General features: G+C 41.2%; 1 protein-coding gene across 1 annotated transcript in view; it reads left to right on the forward strand.

Moving 5' to 3' along the window:
- The window catches only part of LOC122804215 (beta-1,4 N-acetylgalactosaminyltransferase 2-like), a 432,284-nt gene that overhangs the window by 73,750 nt on the left and 334,894 nt on the right, over window positions 1-23,640 (forward strand). The window lies entirely within an intron of this gene.

The following is a 23,640-nucleotide window of genomic DNA, read 5'->3' on the forward strand; positions in this document are numbered from 1 at the left end:
CTATTTCTTCCATTGATCTTAATATGCCTATCCATCTCTATTAAATCAAGCAACTTTTCTCTTAGATCATTTTCTTCTAAACTGAGGGCACATTCTTTGTTCAGCATTTCCTGCAGGCAATCTGTAGAAAGTCCCAGAGCTTCTCCCTGTGCCATGTTCTCTTCAGTTTTATCCAGTGTCATCCATTGCTCTTTCATATGGGAGCTCACTGGCCTATCACTCTCCAGCATTCACTGTGTCAGAGTTGCCACAGTTTCCTGTTCTGTCCCTTGCTGTATAGCTCCAATTAAACCAATGCACTGGTTTCCTATGGGAGGCTGCAAATTATCTTCATATGTCAATTGATTAGATGCTTCCTGCTCCACTGGTTTATCCTTAATTTGGGTGCCCATTGCTGTATCCTGTTGAGTTGTTATCCAAGTTAAATTTTCTACACTAAATCCTTCACTCTGCATGTAATCCACAACCTCAGTTTCTATTTATTTAACTTCTCCATTACTAATCCTCTTTTCTAATTTTCCTCTTTGTTTTCTTATTTTTTGTATTGTAAAATTTTCCATAGCCAGATGTCTTTGCCTGTATTTCTCTCCAAATATCTTTGGTGCTGCTCTTTTTGCATCTATTAGTTTTGCTTTCTCCTTTACATAAATATTGCACCATATTAAATGTCTTTTTTTTCTCATGTCCATATTTCTTGTTCAGATGTCTCCTGCTCCTCTTATTTCTCCTTACTTTGAGGACTAGTTATTCTATCATGCTGTGATATGACCTGTATTAGACTTTATACACAGAACCCTTTACTTCGCAAATATTCTATAACTTCAGCTTCTATTTTTTAACTTCTACTTGACTAATCTTCTGTTCTACATTTTCTCTTTGTGATCTTTTTTTATTATGAAGTTTTTCGTATCTGGATGTCTTTGCCTATATTTTTCTTTGAATATCTTTGGGGCTGCAGTTTTTGAGTTGATTAATTTGGCTTTCTTCTTTGCCTAAATATTAAACTATATCAGATCTCTCTTTCTTTCCCATGTCCATATTTCTAATTTATACCCTTCAACCATCTCTGAATTTTGTTCTTTAAAATTTCTCCCTTCCTTAGTAACTTCTCTTTCCAAACAGCATAAGATTTCTTGTTCTATATAGTGATTTTCATTGATCTGTTGTATTAATGAATGCAGATTTTTATTTGAAGCCTCTGACAGGTTTTCTTGTGGAAGTGTTTTTTTCTTCTAATTTCTCTCTTAATCTTTTTAAATATCTTTTGTCTGGAAATTCTGGGCTTCTTGCATAATAGTAACAATACATAATTTCTTTCTTGTCTTAAATGGTCACTGTATTGTCTGTATGGCTCTTTTTTGGCCTATCAGTTTTTGTGACTTTTGTGCACTGCTGCTCCTTGTACAACGGGTGGGGGGGGCATCCTCCCCCTGGGACTGGCCTAGCCCCATTGTAGGAATGTTTCCATGTCTTGAGGATTCTACACTGTCATTTTTTTCCAGTCCTGGTATCAGTGCACCTACCAGGACTGGGCACTTTTTTATCCTGGTCTTGTGCACCCAGCTTTCTTCTTTATATTTTTAACCTACGTCTGTCCATGATATATGCCATATAAAATACAGCCTATATATCAGTGCTGTCTTGGTGAGATTTTGTAAAAACAAGTTTACCTTGAGAAGGTACTCACCAAGACCTGAGGATGAATTCAGTTTCAGCAATACTTCTTTCCTTTTGCTGAATTTATCTGTATGTATATGTATATGTATATGTAGATCTCTCTCTCTCTCTCTATATATATATATATATATATATATATATATATATATATATATATATATATATATATATATTACATATAACTTAGAGCCACACGCTCGAGGGACTTGAACCTCAGCACAGAAATAAATAGAACTTGCTGGAGGGACAGGTTCATAACCCAGAGGCTCCCTTCGCTCTGGAATAGAATTCCAGTTCATGTGAGGCAGAGCACCTCACTGAATCTCTTCAAGAAGAATCTCGATAGGTGGATGGGGGATCATAGGTTTGTCCCAGGGATTACTCCCGTGTCACTATTAGACAGAGGTGCAGTAAACTAAACCTTAAAAAGGGCACAGTATACTCAAATCAAGGAGTGGCATAAGCCATACAGAATCGGGCTAGGCTTATAATTGCCCCAGGGCAGATAGCCTAGTATGAACCTATGAACCTATGAACCTATATATATATATATATATATATATAATGCATACAAATATGATATGCATATGTACATTCATGTATTTTATATTGTCCTAATTTTAGATTTCTTATATGCATTTCAATATCAGTACTATTTATGCACCATCAAGAAAGCATTTACTTTTGGGCGCAAACATGTATAAATAGATTTCAGATCTAGCTACTGATTTTTCAGATATTTGTTCATCTAATACTACATTCATACAATATATTATGTCACCTTAATATGCTCCTGTTTGATACTGATCAATCATTAGTGTTTACCATTCTACTCTGATCTACATGTTGAGCAAACTTAACAGCAGAGCTCAGAATAACTGTCATTTAGTGTTTAGTGGTTTTCCATCAACATACTTTGCCAAGAAATATACTGTACATTTCTTGCTTTATTTCAAAACGAAACTTGTATCAAATTAGGCAAATTAATCACTCTTGTATGTTTACAACTGTGTCAAGTTTTGTTAGTAGGTTCTACTTCAACTTTCTTCCTTATTTGATTTCGTATGACAAAAGATTATATGATTTACACATGTATCTATTCTATACTTTCTGTATACACACTTATGTATATATATATATATATATATATATATATATATATATATATATATACACACACACACACACAAGCGTATATATACAGGGAGAGGGAGTCAAGTCTTAAAAAAGACATTGGAGGTACATCAATAAATAAAACATTTATCCGAAGGGTGAAACGAAAATATAGCTCAGTCAGCTTTCCACAGGTAGTTCAAAAGCATCTACTCTATTTCAGGACCTTTTCTGGAAGGTTTAACACATGACTATTTATCTCTCTCTCTCTCTCTATGTATATATATATATATATATATATATATATATATATATATATATATATATCTATATAAAACTGCCTATAAATTTATGTGAATTTAGTTCTATCTGAGCAGAAGAAAACCTTTGTTTTTTTATCCCCTTTTGAGGTACAAATTTTATCTTATTTTAGATTAATGGATAACATATTGAGCCTTTGGAAGGGTGACCAATGTGAAATCCCAAAACTGACTGGTTATTTACATAGTACATTTACTTTTTTTAAGGTTTACTTTTGAATTTTATCATACACCTATTGATTATTATGACATATTCCTGTATAAGAACTTATGAACTGGCCTGCTGGTATCAAATATATTTAGAAAGAAAACATATTCCAACTCCTTTTTGTGTTTTGATAGTTGTCACCCTTTTCCCAAAAGAAGAGTGTGGTAAAGGGGCAGATGGTTTGTATGTCTAGACTCATTAGTAATAATGAAAAATGTATGCTAAAGATGGGTAACCTAATAGAAATGTTTAAAGTTAGGGCGTACCCAACTAATCTACTAAATAAACTGAGGAAAGAATCATTAAAAACAGGCAGAACAGGTTTGCACCTATTTTAACTATAGGACACCAACACACAGTTAATGTTAAAGGTCAGACTACTGTTTCTGAGCATAAGAGAACAGGTGCAATGATGATTAAATATAACCATGACATTTCCAATGCATTGACATTAATTAAAATGTATTGGAATATAATTTGTACCCCCAAAATCAAGGAAATATTGGTGGTAGCCCCCAAATAGTTACAGCCAGAAAAATGTTTTGGAGCCCTCAAATGTTTTTAGTAAAAACACATTCCCCCGGATTCAGTAAACCCGTGCAGCATGGCAGCGCACAAAGCATATGTATGAAGGCATGCTGACGTGCTCTAAAATGGACACGCTTCTGTGTGCGAGCACAGGGGGGCGTGTTACATCTTCTGTGCTCAGAGATGAACTGGCATAACATTTGCACTTAGCTCTAATATTATGCCAGTATTTCAGTGTCCGTGGACACTGAAATGCAAAATAGACGTATTTCAGTGTCCGCGGACACTGAAAAAAAAATGCAGTAGGAAAACAATACAGGGGCATGTCACAGCCACTATGACACACCCCCTGTATTGCTAAAGCACTTTACGGCACTTCTGCAGTCTGCAGAAGCATGTGTGCAAATGCACACATACCACTCAACCTCTTCGAGCAAAAAATCTGGACAAAGCCTAAAATGATGAGGGGACAAATATGGACAGATATTAAATATTGCCATTACAAACATACATCTCAGCTGTACAAATATCCGCAGAATGTCCAGATGTTTGCTTCATATTTTTGGTGTGTTCCTCCTGCAATCTGTCCCTTTCTGGCAAATAGCTGAGTATTGAAGTCATTAAATAATGGCAAATATTTGTGTCTAAGACTCCATGTCCTTCAGAAAATTCATGCTATGCTAATGCAAAACCTATTATTCTAGCAACTATCTACATTTGTAAGAGCAATATTTAAAATCTGTCCCTATTTGTCCCCCCCATCATTTTAGGCTTTGTCCAAATTTCTTGCTCTAGGAGGTTGAGAGGTATGGTAGGGGATAAATCCCCCAAGTGTACACAAGCACAACCCCAGTCCCATAAAAGAAATAAAGCACATACTGAACATGGCATGCATCTGCATGAAACATGCACAGAGTCATAAAAGCCCAGTCATTGCAATATGTCACAAACACATTCCCAAATATTTGTCACAACACCAAAATACACACCCCTTAACCTACAGAAAATAATAATAATAATAATAATAATAATAATAATAATAATATATCCCTGTTTATAATGCCTTAAGGCATGTTTAAGTCTAGCTAAGTGGGTGTGTATATTACAGCTTAAACATCCCATAAGAGTTAAATTAAAATAGATAGAAGGAAATGCCTAAGCCATAATAGTGTAGTGGTTAGAGTAGCAGTTTGTATGCATGTGTTACGGGTTCGAGTCCTAAAACAGACAATTTATTTTATCATGTGAAAGTAGTGTTAAACTTATTTTAGTAAACATAATCTATGTAGCAATTCATTTTTGTCAACCAGGGTAGAGTAAAAAAAAAAAAAAAAAAAAAAAAAAAAAAAAGAGAAAAATATCTCTTGTTTTTCCTGATTTACTAGTTTAGTCCAGTTTCAGAGTTGCTGATTCCTGGGCTTTGGTTGTAGTTCCTGTGTACTGTTTCCTTGCCTTATTTGGGGGAAGGGAAGCTACCTTGCTTTCCTGCTTTACTAGTTTAGTCCAGTTTCAGAGTTGCTGATTCCTGGGCTTTGGTTGTAGTTCCTGTGTACTGTTTCCTTGCCTTATTTGGGAAGGAAGCTACCTTGCTTACCAGTGGGAGTGGGAAGCATTGAGCTGCCTTTTGTCCAGTTTTGTGAGGTTTCAGCCAGTAACTAGTAGTTTATTGGTCGTTTTGGGCCAGTTTCTAGCTTTTCCAGCCCCTGGTATAAAACTTTCAGCTTGTACCTACTCAGCACAGACTCCACGTGGGCCAGCAGAGTAATCCAGGCTGCAGAGAGCTGAATAAGCGACTTTTCTTGATACTAAGTATAATTTTTGTTGCTTTCCACATCTGAATACCTAGCAACTGTATTTCACCTGCCTTTCTGTTACACTGAAGCTGTTTTTACTGCATTTAACTTAATATTGCACTTGGAATCATTGTTTGTTACTATTTGACTGTATTTGTAGCAAATTCTTCTGTGTAAGCTGTAGTAGCTGATTCATAGCATTTATAAGTGTTTGCTGTACCTGTTTCTGCCTGTTTTGTGAAAAAAAAAAAAAGAAAAAAATATCTCTTGTTTTTCCTGCTTTACTAGTTTAGTCCAGTTTCAGAGTTGCTGATTCCTGGGCTTTGGTTGTAGTTCCTGTGTACTGTTTCCTTGCCTTATTTGGGGGAAGGGAAGCTACCTTGCTTTCCTGCTTTACTAGTTTAGTCCAGTTTCAGAGTTGCTGATTCCTGGGCTTTGGTTGTAGTTCCTGTGTACTGTTTCCTTGCCTTATTTGGGAAGGAGGCTACCTTGCTTACCAGTGGGAGTGGGAAGCAGTGAGGTGTCCTATGTCCAGTTTTGTGAGGTTTCAGCCAGTAAGTAGTAGTTTATTGGACGTTTTGGGCCAGTTTCTAGCTTCTTCCCGCGCCCTGGTATAAAACTTTCAGCTTGTACCTACTCAGCACAGACTCCACGTGGGCCAGCAGAGTAATCCAGGCTGCAGAGAGCTGAATAAGCGACTTTTCTTGATACTAAGTATATTTTTTGTTGCTTTCCACATCTGAATACCTACCAACTGTATTTCGCCTGCCTTTCTGTTACATTGAAGCTGTTTTTACTGCATTTAACTTAAAATTGCACTTGGAATCCTTGTTTGTTACTATTTGACTGTATTTGTAGCAAATTCTTCTGTGTAAGCTGTAGTAGCTGATTCATAGCATTTATAAGTGTTTGCTGTACCTGTTTCTGCCTGTTTTGTGAAAAAAGAAAAAAAGAAAAATATCTCTTGTTTTTCCTGCTTTACTAGTTTAGTCCAGTTTCAGAGTTGCTGATTCCTGGGCTTTGGTTGTAGTTCCTGTGTACTGTTTCCTTGCCTTATTTGGGGAAGGGAAGCTACCTTGCTTTCCTGCTTTACTAGTTTAGTCCAGTTTCAGAGTTGCTGATTCCTGGGCTTTGGTTGTAGTTCCTGTGTACTGTTTCCTTGCCTTATTTGGGGAAGGAAGCTACCTTGCTTACCAGTGGGAGTGGGAAGTATTGAGCTGCCTTTGTCCAGTTTTGTGAGGTTTCAGCCAGTAACTAGTAGTTTATTGGTCGTTTTGGGCCAGTTTCTAGCTTTTCCAGCCCCTGGTATAAAACTTTCAGCTTGTACCTACTCAGCACAGACTCCACGTGGGCCAGAGTAATCCAGGCTGCAGAGAGCTGAATAAGCGACTTTTCTTGATACTAAGTATATTTTTGTTGCTTTCCACATCTGAATACCTAGCAACTGTATTTCGCCTGCCTTTCTGTTACATTGAAGCTGTTTTACTGCAATTAACTTAATATTGCACTTGGAATCCTTGTTTGTTACTATTTGACTGTATTTGTAGCAAATTCTTCTGTGTAAGCTATAGTAGCTGATTCATAGCATTTATAAGTGTTTGCTGTACCTGTTTCTGCCTGTTTTGTGAAAAAAAGAAAAAAAGAAAAATATCTCTTGTTTTTCCTGCTTTACTAGTTTAGTCCAGTTTCAGAGTTGCTGATTCCTGGGCTTTGGTTGTAGTTCCTGTGTACTGTTTCCTTGCCTTATTTGGGAAGGAAGCTACCTTGCTTTCCTGCTTTACTAGTTTAGTCCAGTTTCAGAGTTGCTGATTCCTGGGCTTTGGTTGTAGTTCCTGTGTACTGTTTCCTTGCCTTATTTGGGGAAGGAGGCTACCTTGCTTACCAGTGGGAGTGGGAAGCATTGAGCTGCCTTTGTCCAGTTTTGTGAGGTTTCAGCCAGTAACTAGTAGTTTATTGGTCGTTTTGGGCCAGTTTCTAGCTTTTCCAGCCCCTGGTATAAACGCTAAACGCGATTAGCCGATTTAGAGCGATTTAGCGTGAGCTGCCACTGTTGCACACTAGGGCAGTGCCGGTTAAGCAGGTTTAAACTATTCGGCTACCTAAAGTCCACTCTTCAAATTTTCCCTTAAAACTACCTTCCTCGAACTATACTACTGATCAAATCAGCGTATCCTATAACTAAAAGATCAACTCTACTTGACTCCAAGTAGACTATTCTCTATCTATTAAACCTAGCACTTGCTCCTACAGTACTTATTACCTTGATACGGCACTCTTGTCATAGATAGTACCCCAAAAGGCAACCCCCATTTCTCGGTCACCCAAGTTCCCCCGAATTTTTTTTAAAGTTTTCATCTACCCTTCTAGCATGTCGAGGATCAGTTGCTAGTGTCCTCTCCTGCTCAGCTGGTGAACCTGGGAATATTGAGGCAATGTTTCAATTGCCTCATGTACACAGACAACCCTTTCCTCCTCCCACAAAACACAAATACATGCGAGAGATGCAACTATACGGCCAAACTGGAGGCTGAGCTCTCTCAACATAGGACTGGCAAGACCAGTCAGGAGGAGAAGGTTACCACACACACTATAGACCCAGTCTCACATAGTACCATTACAACCTCAAATCATACACATAAACACACAAAGACATACTCGGAGGCTCTGATCAAAATCTACCAAAACAGCAGAGGCCACCAAAGCAGACACCCAAACAACCACCACCTCAGAACACAACACCAACACATAGACCTCACAGTCAGAGTGTCAAACAGTCACAGCCCTTAAGGCCAAACACAATGCCAGACACACTAGTCATTGGTGACTCCATAGTCAGACACACTGATGTCCCGCTCACCAGACTGAGTAAGGAGAAGGTCACAGTAAGCTGCCTGTCGGGCGCTAGAATCCGCCACATAACGCAAGCACTCAGGTCTCTCAACAGCAGGTACAAATATGACTCAGTCATTGTCCACGCTGGTGTAAACGACCTGAGACGCACCTCCTTGGACTACATGAAAAGAGACATTGAGGAGCTCTCTGATTATGTAGCCCAGGCAGGTATGACCCTGACCTTGAGCAGTATCCTACCTTCACCAAGAATGTTGCCACAATACAGAGATAAGATGATCAGCTTTAACAATTGGCTTAAACACTGGTGTCATTCAAAGGGGATCCAGTATCTGTCTTCCTGGGATGACATGCTGGACAAGCCACGCTGCTCGCAAGGGACGGCTTGCACCTGTCACCCTGGGATTCGGATATTGGCAAAGGCTCTTGCCACCCCATAGTGCCTTTTTAGGCAAGGCTCAAATTCTAAACCTACCACCCTAGAACACAAAAAGGAAAAAACTAAGGGTAATGCTGCTCAATGCCAGAAGTCTAAATCTCAAAATGCACGCACTCGAGGCCCTTCTCAGTATGGAGAACATCAATGTCTGTGCTGTGACAGAAACCTGGTTCAAGGCTCCTGAGAGCACCCCAGCGCTATCAGGTTTTACCTCATATCATGCGTTCCGCCCCAAAATCCGGACAATACCAAGAAAGGAGGGGTATCCATATTCATCAAGGACACCCACACCTCAAGACTGGTGGCAACGCACGATGCATCGGAGACCATCCAGGTGCAATTAACCATAGGCAAGACTGCTCTGCAAATTGTAGCATGTTACAGGCCACCCTCACAAACTCAGGAAACTCACATGGCCTTCCTGAAAACACTAGAGGGATAAATGTATCACCAAACACCATCATACTAGGTGACTTCAATTACCCTAATATAGACTGGGAACACTACTCAAGCCCAAACACCCTAGCCCAAAAGTTCCTGGAATTCATAAACTCAAATGCCATGGAACAACTAGTCACCATCCCCACAAGAGGAGATAACATACTTGATCTCATCATCATGAACATGGGAGCACAATGTTCAACACCGAAGTATACCCCTCACTGGTGAGATCAGATCACAAACTAATCTCGCTGGAGGTCCTCATCCCACCCCACCTGAAATAAAAAGACCACAGTAAAGAACTTTTCAAAGCCGACTTCACACTTCTAAAGACTAGTGTGGTCTCCTTTCAGGCCCCGAGGCGGAAAACAATACTCAAGCCGCTGAATCACTTACAAACGCCTTCTACCAGCACCTGCAGGACTGCATGGATAAGGCAATCCCAAGCAAAACAAAGACTCTTTGTACCAAAGGCAAGCGTCCAGTCTGGTGGACCCCAGCCATAAACAAACTCTACAACAAAAGGAGGAAGCTACTACAAGATAGAGCAAAATCCTTAAAAGGTAAGACACCCTTGATCACTATAAGTAAAAACTAAGAGCTCTCATAAAATCATCCAAAGCAAATTTCGAGAGAAAAATAGCTAAAGACTCAAAAGACAATCATAAGGCCTTCTTTAGCTATGTTAGAAACCTAGGAGGAAACTCCCAGATATGCTCAGAACTAGTTCAAAATGATGTGAAGATTACTGATCCTACAGACATTGCCAACATACTGGCTGACAGGTTCAGTGCAAACTTCTCCCTCCCACAAAAGGAGAGATATCTATACCAAATGAGTGCAGCCCTCCAAACATCTCCAGCGCCCAAGTGAGAACTGCTCTCTCCAAAGCAAAAAACACAGCATCCATGGGACCCGATGGTGTCCTCGGCTGTGTGCTCCACGAACTCAATGAGGAATTAAACCCACAGCTAGGACAGCTGTTTAATCAAAGTCTTACCTCTGGATACGTACCCAGGGAGTGGCGCACTGCAACTGTGGTCCCACTTCACAAAGGCAGTGCCTCCACAGACCCTGGAAATTACCGGCCCATTAGCTTGACAAGCCTTATCTGCAAAGCCATGGAGAGGATCATAATGGACCTCATAAATAAAGACATAGGGAATTTGCAGACTTTGGATCCAACCCAGTTTGGCTTTGTCAAAGGCAGATCATGCCTTTTAAACTTGGTTGACTTTTTGAAACAGTCACCAAAGCCATTGATGAGGGAAAGGCAGTCCATACAGCCTACCTCGATCTGGCTAAGGCCTTCGATACAATACCCCACTCGGGTATCATTGAAAAACTCATCAGCTTAAATGTTAACCCATACATCACAAGATGGGTTGCAAACTGGCTGAGTGACAGAACCCACAGGGTCAGAGTTGCTGGCGCCATGTCAGACTCAAAGCCTGTCACAAGTGGTGTCCCACAGGGCTCAGTCCTGGGCCCACTCTTGTTTGGCATCTACTTTTCCAGTACAAGCAAACACAGGAGGGTTATGGCTGAAAAAGTTTGCAGATTATGACAAAGCTCGCGCCATAGTAGAAAACACATCTGACACAGATATCCTTCAGAAGGGTCTCACAGAAACGGATAACTGGTGCCAGAGCCACGGCCTAAAGTTAAATGCCAAAAATGCATAGTCATACCCTTCGGGAAAAACAAGGTTACCCCTAGCTACCAAATAGGTGGCAATCCACTGAGCACAGAAGAAGTTATCAGGGACCTGGGGACCCAGGTTGATAGTAGTCTGTCATTCGACACCCATGTAGCTAAAGTAGTTAGGAAGTCCTTCTACATTGCCCACCTTATCATGAAGGGATTCTCATCTAGATCAAGGGAGGTCATAGTCTCCCTTTACTCATCACTCATCAGACCAATGATTGAGTACAATGCCCCATTCGGAATGTATCTGACCCGACACTTGCAGCAGCTGGAGAGGCCACAAAAGTTCCTCACCAAAAGGATAAAGGGTCTCAAAATCTGTCCTATGCTGCCCGACTGAAAGAACTCCAGCTCTATTCAGTCGCACCGCTTGCTCAGAGGTGACCTTTGCCTAACATACAAGGCCATGTCAAACCCAGATTTGATGAATATGCTTCACCTCAAAAATCTAGATCCATCAGAGCCACAAGGGGGAGACTTAAACCTCGACACGGCTATTAATAGGACGTGCTGGAGGGATAGATTCATCACCCAAAGACTCCTATGCTGTGGAACAAAATCCCGGTACATGTGAGGCAGAGCACCTCGCTGGCCTTGTTCAAGAGAAATCTTGACCAATGGATGGGAGATCGCAGATATACCCCAGGAATTACCTCAGTGTCACTGCTCGACAGAGGCACAGCAAAATAATGGGTATAGTTCCCCATACTAAAGGGGTGGCGTAAGCCACAAAACAATGGGCTAGGCTTATAAATGCCCTCGGGCAGATAGCCTAGTATGAACCTATGAACCTATGAACCTATGAGTAGCAGTTCCAAAAGTGAGATGTCAGTGTATCAAAGATGTGAAACCCCCATATAAACATACATGCCCCATACAGAATAGTCACACAGGAATATAATGTAATGAAAGCACATAGGGAGATGTCATGGAAGGTAAATTGTGTAACATTTTTGTTATATTACACAATGAATGGCCAGCCCAAACAGAGTGCCCATTGTAAATCTGAGAATATGCAAATGGAAGAAGGTGTAGATGCCTGGACTATTTCCATTTGTATACCACCTGTCTCTAGTTCTAGTCTGCAGAGATAGCAATGAGGAAATGAAGATCTCCCTTGTATTTACAAACATATCTTGCTATGTGTTACAAGTCAAAGAACTCATATAACATAGCACGATATCCTACAAAAAATGCAATGGAGATCCCCTGTCAACAGAGAAAGGAAGATTTCCATTGCCTTTTCAACATATCTCACTATGTTATACTAGTTCATCAACTCGTATAACATACTGAGATATGTAAAAAAAGCAAATGAGATCCCCCTATATCTGTTGCTACCTCTGCACAGCACTGATGTACTGAGTAAGTGTGGGAACATGTCCTTTATGTATGTGCAGAAAATCAGAAATGGCACAAGATACTGGAAAACTGTGGAAGGACAGCATGGAGGCATAATACAATGACATTTTTAAGAAAGGTCCTTATTGTTTTACTTAAATAATGTCACTGTATAATAGCAATAACCCATGGCTGGGTGTGGGCAATGCCGGACCTACCCACGTTTGGCATTGTATGGTCATGAGGGCATTTCCCTCGTGACCAAACCACACCAGCTGTGGGTAAACCAGTATTACCCACACCCAGCTGTGGGTTATTCCTTAAATATAACATGATATGTATTATATGAAGAAATGTGCCTTAATCCATGTGAATCCATCAGACCTTGTTCTGCCTAGCAGCAAAATAGTCAGCCCTGCCAATTCTCAAACCAAGGACGATGTCCCCAACAATCACAGCAACATACCACAATACCATCTGACCTGTGAGATTATATAGTGGTTTAATTAACATATCCTGCATTCAGGTAATTTAACATTCATAAAAATAAATAAATAAATAAATAAACAGCAGGGCCAAGTGTTGAACCTAGGGCCTGACCCGTTTAATCAGAGGAATGCACCAGTACACCAGCTGAGCTGTAGGAGGTAATGTTGCTTTTTCAAACATATCATGCAATAGAGGCATACAACATTGGGGGAAAGTGTTGTGGAACCCTTTGTGCATTATATATAGACATGTACACACACAAAAACATGTGCATATATATGTGTGTGTTTGTGTGTGTGTGTGTGTGTGTGTGTCAGATGAAACATATATATGTAAATGTACAGTCATAAATAAAATGTATATATATATATATATATATATATATATATATATATGTGTGTGTGTGTGTGTGTGTGTGTGTGTGTGTGTGTGTGTGTGTGTGTGTGTGTGTGTGTGTGTGTGTGTGTGTGTGTGTGTGTGTATGTGTGTGTATGTGTGTGTGTAACATGCAGTGCAGTTATATCTCTGAACCATCCCTCCCAACCTGTTAGTGCAAGGAACCTATACAAAGACTGTAAAAGTGGGGGGGAGGCCACATATACGGATATAGTTAGAAAATCGTTGCTATAAATGAAGAAGTGTGACAGAAACAGTGTGTGTTTCAGCAGACAATCACTGAAGGATATGATGATGGGAACTGAAATGTAATGTCATGTATTTGCTGACATAAACTCTTGGATCATCACAGTGATTTACCACACAAATAGAAATAAATTGCAGAACTGAACAAAAGTATGGTCCAAATATCTAGACACTCTGTGGAAAATCTGGCTGTGGAGAGGTATGCTCACAACCCCTTAATGTAATGAATGTGGACCAAGCCTGACAAAGTGGGGGACAACAGCATGGAAATAGGGAAATGAACAAAATATGTTGGTAGATAAGCTGAGAACGTTCATGTAGTAACAGTGTATGTCCTAACATATATCAGCTGAAATATCACAATTCCAGGACTCAATTGCTTCTTATTAGTTACTGACCCCACATCAGTCCCCACGTCATCCTATTGATGTACCATGCATACATAACACTTATGGGGACCAAACCAAAGATATTGGCCACACAACTGGACATCCTATGAATATGATATGTGTACATAACACAACAGTAGGGAAACTACACTGAGCTACCGAGCAATGTTCAGACTACAATCAGACTGACATAACACTACCCAGGTCCAGGTCTGGGGCTGTACACATGCAGTAGCAAATATAACAGGCAGTACAGGGATGTCATACTAGTGGAACACAGACACTGGCGTGTAATTGCATACCCCCAAACAAGTGCACCATAGTGACAACAACATACCAGTAAGTAAATTGAACATGACAGTATAGTACTGTGAGAGCAATCACATACTGTTTGCCACTCACACATTACCCCTACATATACTGCCCCAATTCACAGTGTACTGGGTATCTGGAGTTGTTACATGATATGTCACAGTCAGGTCCTACAAGCATATGGCTCTGATAGACTACCAGCAGTTGTAGCAGCATGCAGAGTTAGATAGGTAAAGGATGTATGGCATTCACAGCTGCTACTCTCCCTACTCAGCCTAAACAACATGAACACACAACACTGCTACACAACCTTGGCAGTCTGTTCACAATGGCCATACAGACATACTGTCATATGTGCAGATTTCCACAGAATTACCAGGGTGTGGACGCATAACCCTGGCCACTGCTGCATACCATGGCCAGGAGTCTGCCAGGTCATTGCCCTGCTAACTGATGTGCATTTGGTAATTAATGATATACCATTCCTCTGCACCTTGTAGTGCAGGACATCTGGACAATGCATGGCACACAGATGGGACAGGGGGCTGGAAAGATGGACATATCACACATAACAAATTGAGACAGTAACTGCTGTTAAATGTGTTGCTGTAACATCACAGCCCTGAAGGAAATGATGTGTGGAACACCAATGGATGACATGTACTGACTACAATCCTCACATTATCCTACCAACCCCACAAAAACAGATGTTGGTCAAGGAAGAGACCAAGCATAACAGGCAAACATCTGGCCAGTCTGTGGACAACATACCAGTTGAGAGCTATGTCAGAGGCATATCACTGTCAAATGTCAAGTCACCCAGTATTGCATGTCCAGACAAACCCTGTCAATGTAGCAACCCTCCATGTGTATAATAGCACTAATGACATACAATCTGTACCTGAATATGGAGCTATGTCCCCCATGTTGTTGGGCTGTCTTCACATGTCCTATCATGTGATATATTTCCACCTACTGTCTTTGAAGCTGTAGCCCCCACACCTCCATATCCTGCACAGGCAAGGGTAATGGGCAAGGCCTACATGAAGGGCATCCCATGTGGTGGAAGTATCACTTGTGTCCAGACCCACAATACAATACTATGTGGGCACCTACAAAGCTGCATGGCCTCAGCAATACCTGGCAGTATAACATCAACCCCCTCAAGGTAGGCTGAATGCTTGTGGTGGACAGCAGCAATACACAAACCACAGACTAGGTCCTTAGATTGGCTGTATAGGCCAAATCAAGAGCACAAACCAACCTGGCATCAAGTCAGTCTTTGTCTGATCAAGTATATAAAGTCACAGGTGGACTACTGCAAGGCTAACTATGAGTACAAATTGGACACATCCACCAAGGCCAATCAGAAGGCCATCTTCACATATGTCTGCAAACACTGAAGCCACATACCAGCCCACCCTGTAATGGTGGCCAATCAGGCCACATTTACACACAGCATAGCTATAGGCAACCTGATGCAGACAGGTTTAGGGCAAACATCACCCCCTGGCTCAGCAGCACTATACCTGGATATGCCCAGTACACACACCCTTCCCTCATCACCAGTGAGCAGGTACATATTGCCTACTGAAAGGCAATGAATGTAGGTATCCATGGCACCTGATAACATCCCTGTCTACATCATACATGAATACAGGCATGTGTACCCAGGAACATTACACACTGTAGTCAAACCAAGGCTTGGCACCATCCACACCACATCCACATGGAAGATGGACAATGTCATCCCTTGACACAGACATGAATGAGGAGTACAGGAATAAGAAATTAAGTAGGCTTCATTCTGGGGAATATGACACCTCAGGACTAGCAGTGCAATGCAAGCAGATACTGTGCTGATATGTTACAGGGGTATGGTGTGGTTGTGAGTGGTGGCTACTGGTATTCAATGTAAATGTGCAGGTTCCATACATATGGTTGCCAAATGTATGAGGTCCTGTGATGTGTCTCCCTTGTAATGTCTCCCAGGTGCAATGTCGCATCAACAAATGTCAACATTATCAGCAGCTTGGACAAATATAATCATAAAAGACATAGTACATAATCAAGCCATAATGTTTGGCTGGAGCCAGCAAAATCTGCAGGAGTGGAATGGCTTGTGGGAAAACCTTGTCCACAGGGTAAATGATGTTGGCCTGCATGCATGTACATACGACCAAGTCTGGCATTGTGAAAGTGACCTCATACACCATGCCTGACAAAGGCCTGCTGCAATGGCCAGGGACCGCAGAGCCACAGGCATGGGCCTGGCCTTGCAGCCCCACTGGCACCCACTGGGGAGCCCCATGGGTACCTTGGGGCACCCATTCCAGTACAAAATCAGAGTACAGATCCCCCACATACTGGAGGTGGTTGACACCCAGACAATGGATGAGAGGTGTGCAGGTAAGGCCCCAGTGTAGATTACTAGACTAGTGTATCAGACACATACTTGTAATTGTACAGTATCTTTGTACATGTGTCAGGGCAGATTGCAGTTGTGGATGGGGTTTTCTAATGCACAGACATGGACATCTATGTTGAAGGACAGAAAATTGTGTAGTATTGGGGGTTGTACTGTGCATGTGCACACATGCTGCATCCATCCTGGTACCAATGCCACTTGTGGGTCTGATGACCATACTCCCCTTACACAGCTACCTAGGTCCCTCCTGTCTGCATGTGGGATTGCAGCCTGCAGCTGGTGAGTATGCAATTGTACTGTTGTAGTTTGCCAATACCCCAGGCATGTGAAGGTCATGTGTACCATACACACAACTGTCATTCATAGCCATATTGCTGTATGTGCATGTTCACCTGTGTTGGGGTCAACTGCATTGCATCACAGTGGTTGCCACAGGGGCCTATCTGATGAGAATGTATCATCCATGTAGCATAACACACCAGCCTGTCAGTGCACGACTTTTGGACAGAGAGCAGCACAATGGTTGGATAAATGGCCTAGGGTAGGGACATGTGTGAAACATTAATGTCATATAGTGGATATAAACAGTGTACACACCCCAGTTAAGATGCCAGGTGGTTGTGATGTCTATACAAATTGAGACCGCAATATGTCAGTACTCATCCTTTCTGAACTGTAATGTGACCTATGACATGAACAATTCCCTGTACAAACAATCAATCTGTTGGACACCAAATATGGAGTAATCAAACCCCACAATACGCTGGATGCATATATGTGCACACCCTTCAAATAATATGTCATTGCAGCAGTTTGTGATTTACTGACAGCAGTTTGCTTGGGTACACACCAGCCATTAAGTAAAGGCACTCTGACTAACATCAAATAACAGTCTACTGTCCAAGTGGGATAACCATGACATATGCTCAATTGCCTGCAACAGCAACAGTCATGGCTTGCAGACAGTGTACAAAGCAGCAAAGGGATCTCATATTTGAAAGCTATCAGTCAAGAGTAGGGTACAATGGCATTACCACAGTAGTGCATACACCATGGAACACAGTGGAGACAGTTGTCAAAAGGCAGAGTGAATATGGGACAATAGTGCTATTGACAAGAACCTGATGTCCCTCCAAACATTATGACAACACATGTCAAAACCTGCCCAGGGAGGTTGCCAGGGGACATACAGCAACACCAAGGAAGTTGTAGGAACACCTTGCTAATACTGGTGTTCTGCACTACCTATGAGAACAGTCTCCCATATTCTGCATACATGTGGCTTATGGGGTAGGGTCAGAAGATGGAAGCATTCCCACACACCAAAAACAGCCAGGGGTGGATACAAATTGCAATGCAGCACATCAAGTCTCTCAAAGGCAGGTGTGAAAATGTGTTATGGTGTAATGAGACTATGGATCAACCTCACAGCCACAGTACCAACAGGTATGTGTGGTGCACAAGCAACACCTCGCATAACCTGAACACCAACATCCCCATGGAGAATCACACTGGTTGAAGCTGCCTGCTCTGGGGCTGCTGTTCCACAGACAGAACAGGGCCTGTAGTCATGGTGGTGGGAATTCTGAACATTTGCTAATAACACCCACATTTGCCCAAAATTCATCAGGCATCTGCAAGAATGCTGAGGATGAGGAGGTGTGTCAGCCTTCAACATGACAAAGAACTGCAGCATACATCCAAAGCTACCTAAAAATGGCTTCACCTGAACACAAGCATGGGTATGGAGTGGCCCAGCCAGAGCCTAGACCTACACCAGCTAGAAAACCCCAGTGTGACCTGATGAGGATTGTGTACATGAGCTTCCCTTGCATTCTGACTGAGTTGGGTGACCTTTGCATGGAACAGTGGCCAAATAATGCCAAATCAAGATGTGCAATGCTGATAGACACCTTCACAAGAACAGTAAATGCTGTAAGCCACTTACAAAGTGCTTCAACAACTTATAATTTTAAGAGTATGTGCATGTATGCAATCAACATATTGTACATATTGCAGTCATCATATGTTACACATATCACATGCGTTTGTTTATTGATTGGATTGCACAGATCATATGTCACATGGAAGGTGGATGACATATTTGAATGCATTATTGTGGTCTCATCTTCCATGTTACAAGAACATGGCATGTTAACAGGGTTATGTACACTTATCATATCCACTGTAAGCTTACAAAGCTGGTGGTGTAATAGGAATTGTATGACCATACATCCACTGCTCATTTGTAGATCTGACACTCACATGTATGTCATTAAACAGTAATGTCACTCCTCAGTTCATCCCATGTATGTCACAGAGAAACACAGGGGTTATGAGAAATAGAGCAGACATATGAGCCAGGCTGCTACACATCCTGTGAGGATATGTACAGTTGTAAGGTATGTTCTGTAGTACTTGCCACTGTGCTATACAGGTGGACAACAATGGTGTGTACCTGGCTGCAGTCTGTGCTGGAGAACAGCCATCACAAACTAACACTAATCGTATCCCAGAGCTCTATATTGTCAGTTACATGTTGTACAACTGGCTGCAATGGATGATGTTGACAGCCATGTTCATAGGTTCATAGGTTCATACTAGGCTATCTGCCCGAGGGCATTTACAAGCCTAGCCCATAGTTTTGTGGCTTACGCCACCCCTTTAGTATGGGGAACTATACCCATTATTTTGCTGTGCCTCTGTTGAGCAGTGACACTGAGGTAATCCCTGGGGTATATCTGCGATCTCCCATCCATTGGTCAAGATTTCTCTTGAACAAGGCCAGCAGTGCTCTGCCTCACATATACCGGATTTTATTCCACAGCATAGGGAGTCTTTGGGTGATGAATCTATCCCTCCAGCACGTCCTATTAATAGCCGTGTCGAGGTTTAAGTCTCCGCCTTGTGGCTCTGACGGATCTAGATTTTTGAGGTGAAGCATATTCATCAAATCTGGGTTTGACATGGCCTTGTATGTTAGGCAAAGGTCACCTCTGAGCAGCGGTGCGACTGAATAGAGCTGGAGTTCTTTCAGTCGGGCAGCATAGGACAGATGTTTGAGACCCTTTATCCTTTTGGTGAGGAACTTTTGTGGCCTCTCCAGCTGCTGCAAGTGTCGGGTCAGATACATTCCGAATGGGGCATTGTACTCAATCATTGGTCTGATGAGTGATGAGTATAGGGAGACTATGACCTCCCTTGATCTAGATGAGAATCCCTTCATGATAAGGTGGGCAATGTAGACGGTCTTCCTAACTACTTTAGCTACATGGGTAACCAAAATGGAACAAAACAACAATAACTCTTAGAATAGAATCAGAAGCAAACTGCTTTTGTCACACAACTTTATTCGATAACTGCCAGCACCACAAAGTACATCTAGTAAGAATGGTTGAGCGCTTTCATCTGCATTTACCAGATTTCTTCAGAACCATTTACCTTAACATGTCACTTCCTTTATATACACAAATTTTGGCCCCAAAAGTTAATTGCATAATTGGTTAAAAACAAAATTGTTAATTAAAAACAAAATCACTCAATTAACATTTGTTGTGAATAAAAATGCAATAAAAAGTCACAAAAATATGTATATTAACCACTGTCATAAAATGTACTATATACTAGTACTAAAGTGCTTTTATACAGTGCATGATACATTTCATTATAGGGTCCCTTATACTATCTACCCTATGCTAAAATTGTAAATTTATAAATTCATAGTAAATATATATAAATAAGTAAAAATATATATTGTGTGTTAATGTATAAAATATATATAAAATGTACTGGCTGATGAAATTTCCTTACTCTAACACCAAAAGGCTTGATACTTATATAGTCATTTATACCGGGGATGTGGCATCTAAACATATCTGCCACTTGCTTTCTAACCAAGCTAAATATATTTTCCAATTTCCTCCTCTGTCATTTACCTCTACCTGGTCTATAATAGCAAATTTAAAACTATGTTCACTTCCCTTTTCTATAATGTGTCTACTTAAAGCGTTCTTAGTATCTCCTTTCCTAATACTATACAGGTGCTCAGATATGAGTTTTGAATTTCCTCTCAGTCTTTCCTATATAGTATACGCATTTCTCACACTCAGCAATATACACAATACGCTGTGTATTGCAATTACCCTTCTTAGGGTATACTACAGATTTCACAATATTCTTAAGTCTCATCCTACATTTTGTGTTAATATATTTACACTGACTACATGCACCACAACTCGTAGTGCCCTTCCTACTGTTTCCTGTGTAGGCCTTTTTCTTAGTCTCTATTATTCTTTTTAAATTCAAACCTGTTTTATATACTATAGAGGGTTTCGTACCTAGTATGTTTCCAATAGGTACATTACTAGTAATTATGTCCCAATGTTTCGTTAAAATTTCTGTCATAATGTTGGTATAGGGGTTAAACCTGATGATGCATGTTTAGATGCCACATCCCCCCCGGGTATAAATGACTATATAAGTATCAAGCCTTTTTTGGCGTTAGAGTAAGGAAATTTCATCAGCCGAGTACATTTTATATATATTTTATACATTAACACACAATATATATTTTTACTTATTTATATATATTTACTATGAATTTATAAATTTACAATTTTAGCATAGGGTAGATAGTATAACGGACCCTATAATGAAATGTATCATGCACTGTATAAAAGCACTTTAGTACTAGTATATAGTACATTTTATGACAGTGGTTAATATACATATTTTTGTGACTTTTTATTGCATTTTTATTCACAACAAATGTTAATTGAGTGATTTTGTTTTTAATTAACAATTTTGTTTTTAACCAATTATGTAACTAACTTTTTGGCGCCAAAAATTTGTGTATATAAAGGAAGTGACATGTTAAGGTAAATGGTTCTGAAGAAATCTGGTAAATGCAGATGAAAGCGCTCAACCATTCTTACTAGATGTACTTTGTGGTGCTGGCAGTTATCGAATAAAGTTGTGTGACAAAAAGCAACAGGCGAGTTTGCTTCTGATTCACGGCTCGAGTCCAGGGGATCTACGCTTGCTATTCTAAGAGTTAGCTACATGGGTGTCGAATGACAGACTGCTATCAACCTGGGTCCCCAGGTCCCTGATAACTTCTTCTGTACTCAGTGGATTGCCACCTATTTGGTAGCTAGGAGTAACCTTGTTTTTCCCGAAGGGTATGACTATGCATTTTTTGGCATTTAACTTTAGGCCATGGCTCTGGCACCAGTTATCCATTTCTGTGAGACCCTTCTGAAGGATATCTGTGTCAGATGTGTTTTCTACTATGGCGCCCAGTTTGCAGTCATCTGCAAACTTTGTCAGCCATAACCCTCCTGTGTTTGCTTGTACTTGGAAAGTAGATGCCAAACAAGAGTGGGCCAAGGACTGAGCCCTGTGGTACACCACTTGTGACAGGCTTTGAGTCTGACATGGCGCCAGCAACTCTGACCCTGTGGGTTCTGTCACTCAGCCAGTTTGCAACCCATCTTGTGATGTATGGGTTAACATTTAAGCTGATGAGTTTTTCAATGATACCCGAGTGGGGTATTGTATCAAAGGCCTTCGCCAGATCGAGGTAGGCTGTATGGACTGCCTTTCCCTCATCAATGGCTTTGGTGACTGTTTCAAAAGTCAACCAAGTTTAGAAGGCATGATCTGCCTTTGACAAAGCCAAACTGGGATGGATCCAAAGTCTGCAAATTCCCTATGTCTTTATTTATGAGGTCCATTATGATCCTCTCCATGGCTTTGCAGATAAGGCTTGTCAAGCTAATGGGCGGTAATTTCCAGGGTCGGTGGAGGCACCGCCTTTGTGAAGTGGGACCACAGTTGCAGTGCCACTCCTGGGTACATATCCAGAGGTAAGACTATGATTAAACAGCTGTCCTAGCTGTGGGTTTAATTCCTCATTGAGTTAAGGAGCACACAGCCGGGACACCATCAGGTCCCATGGATGCTGTGTTTTTGCTTTGGAGAGCAGTTCTCACTTGGGCGTTGGAGATGTTTGGGGGCTGCAATCGCTTGGTATAGATATCTCTCCTTTTGGGGAGGGGAGTTTGCACTGAACCTGTCAGCCAGTATGTTGGCAATGTCTGTAGGATCAGTAATCTTCACATCATTTTGAACTAGTTCTGAGCATATCTGGGAGTTTCCTCCCAGGTTTCTAACATAGCTAAAGAAGGCCTTATGATTGTCTTTTGAGTCTTTAGCTATTTTTCTCTCAAAATTTGCTTTGGATGATTTTATGAGAGCTCTTAGTTTTTTACTTATAGTGATCAAGGGTGTCTTACCTTTTAAGGATTTTGCTCTATCTTGTAGTAGCTTCCTCCTTTTGTTGTAGAGTTTGTTTATGGCTGGGATCCACCAGAGTGGACGCTTGCCTTTGGTACAAAGAGTCTTTGTTTTGCTTGGGATTGCCTTATCCATGCAGTCCTGCAGGTGCTGGTAGAAGGCATTTGTAAGTGATTCAGCGGCTTGAGTACTGTTTTCCGTCGGCTCGGGGGCCTTAAAGGAGACCACACTAGTCTTTAGAAGTGTGACCATGTGGGTAATGTGTGGTCTGTGTAACAGATTTGTGCCACCTCACCTGTAAGTGTGTGTGTGTGTGTGTGTGTGTGTGTGTGTGTGTGTGTGTGTGTGTGTGTGTGTGTACCAGCCAACATCAAAGTGCAGGTATTAATGTACATATGTTGTCTTCCTCGCACAGGTGATGATGGGGTCTGGGTGTCCCCCCTTTTGAAACAATGTCAATATCTCTGCAGACTCTGCCAATAATGATAGGAATACTGAGGTACAGGTCGGGTGGTCAAGGGCTGAATATGTGCCATTAGCTGGCATCCCACTTTTGTGCACACCATCGCTGCACACAGTGACAATGCCCACACAAAGCCAGTTACCAGTGGCCACAGATGATAGACATTTGGCAGGTGGTGGCATTGAACAGGCTAGTGTGGTGAC

This window comes from Protopterus annectens, chromosome 6.part0, assembly GCF_019279795.1.
Source record: "Protopterus annectens isolate FY-2018-M chromosome 6.part0, PAN1.0, whole genome shotgun sequence".
NCBI classification, from domain to species: domain Eukaryota; kingdom Metazoa; phylum Chordata; order Ceratodontiformes; family Protopteridae; genus Protopterus; species Protopterus annectens.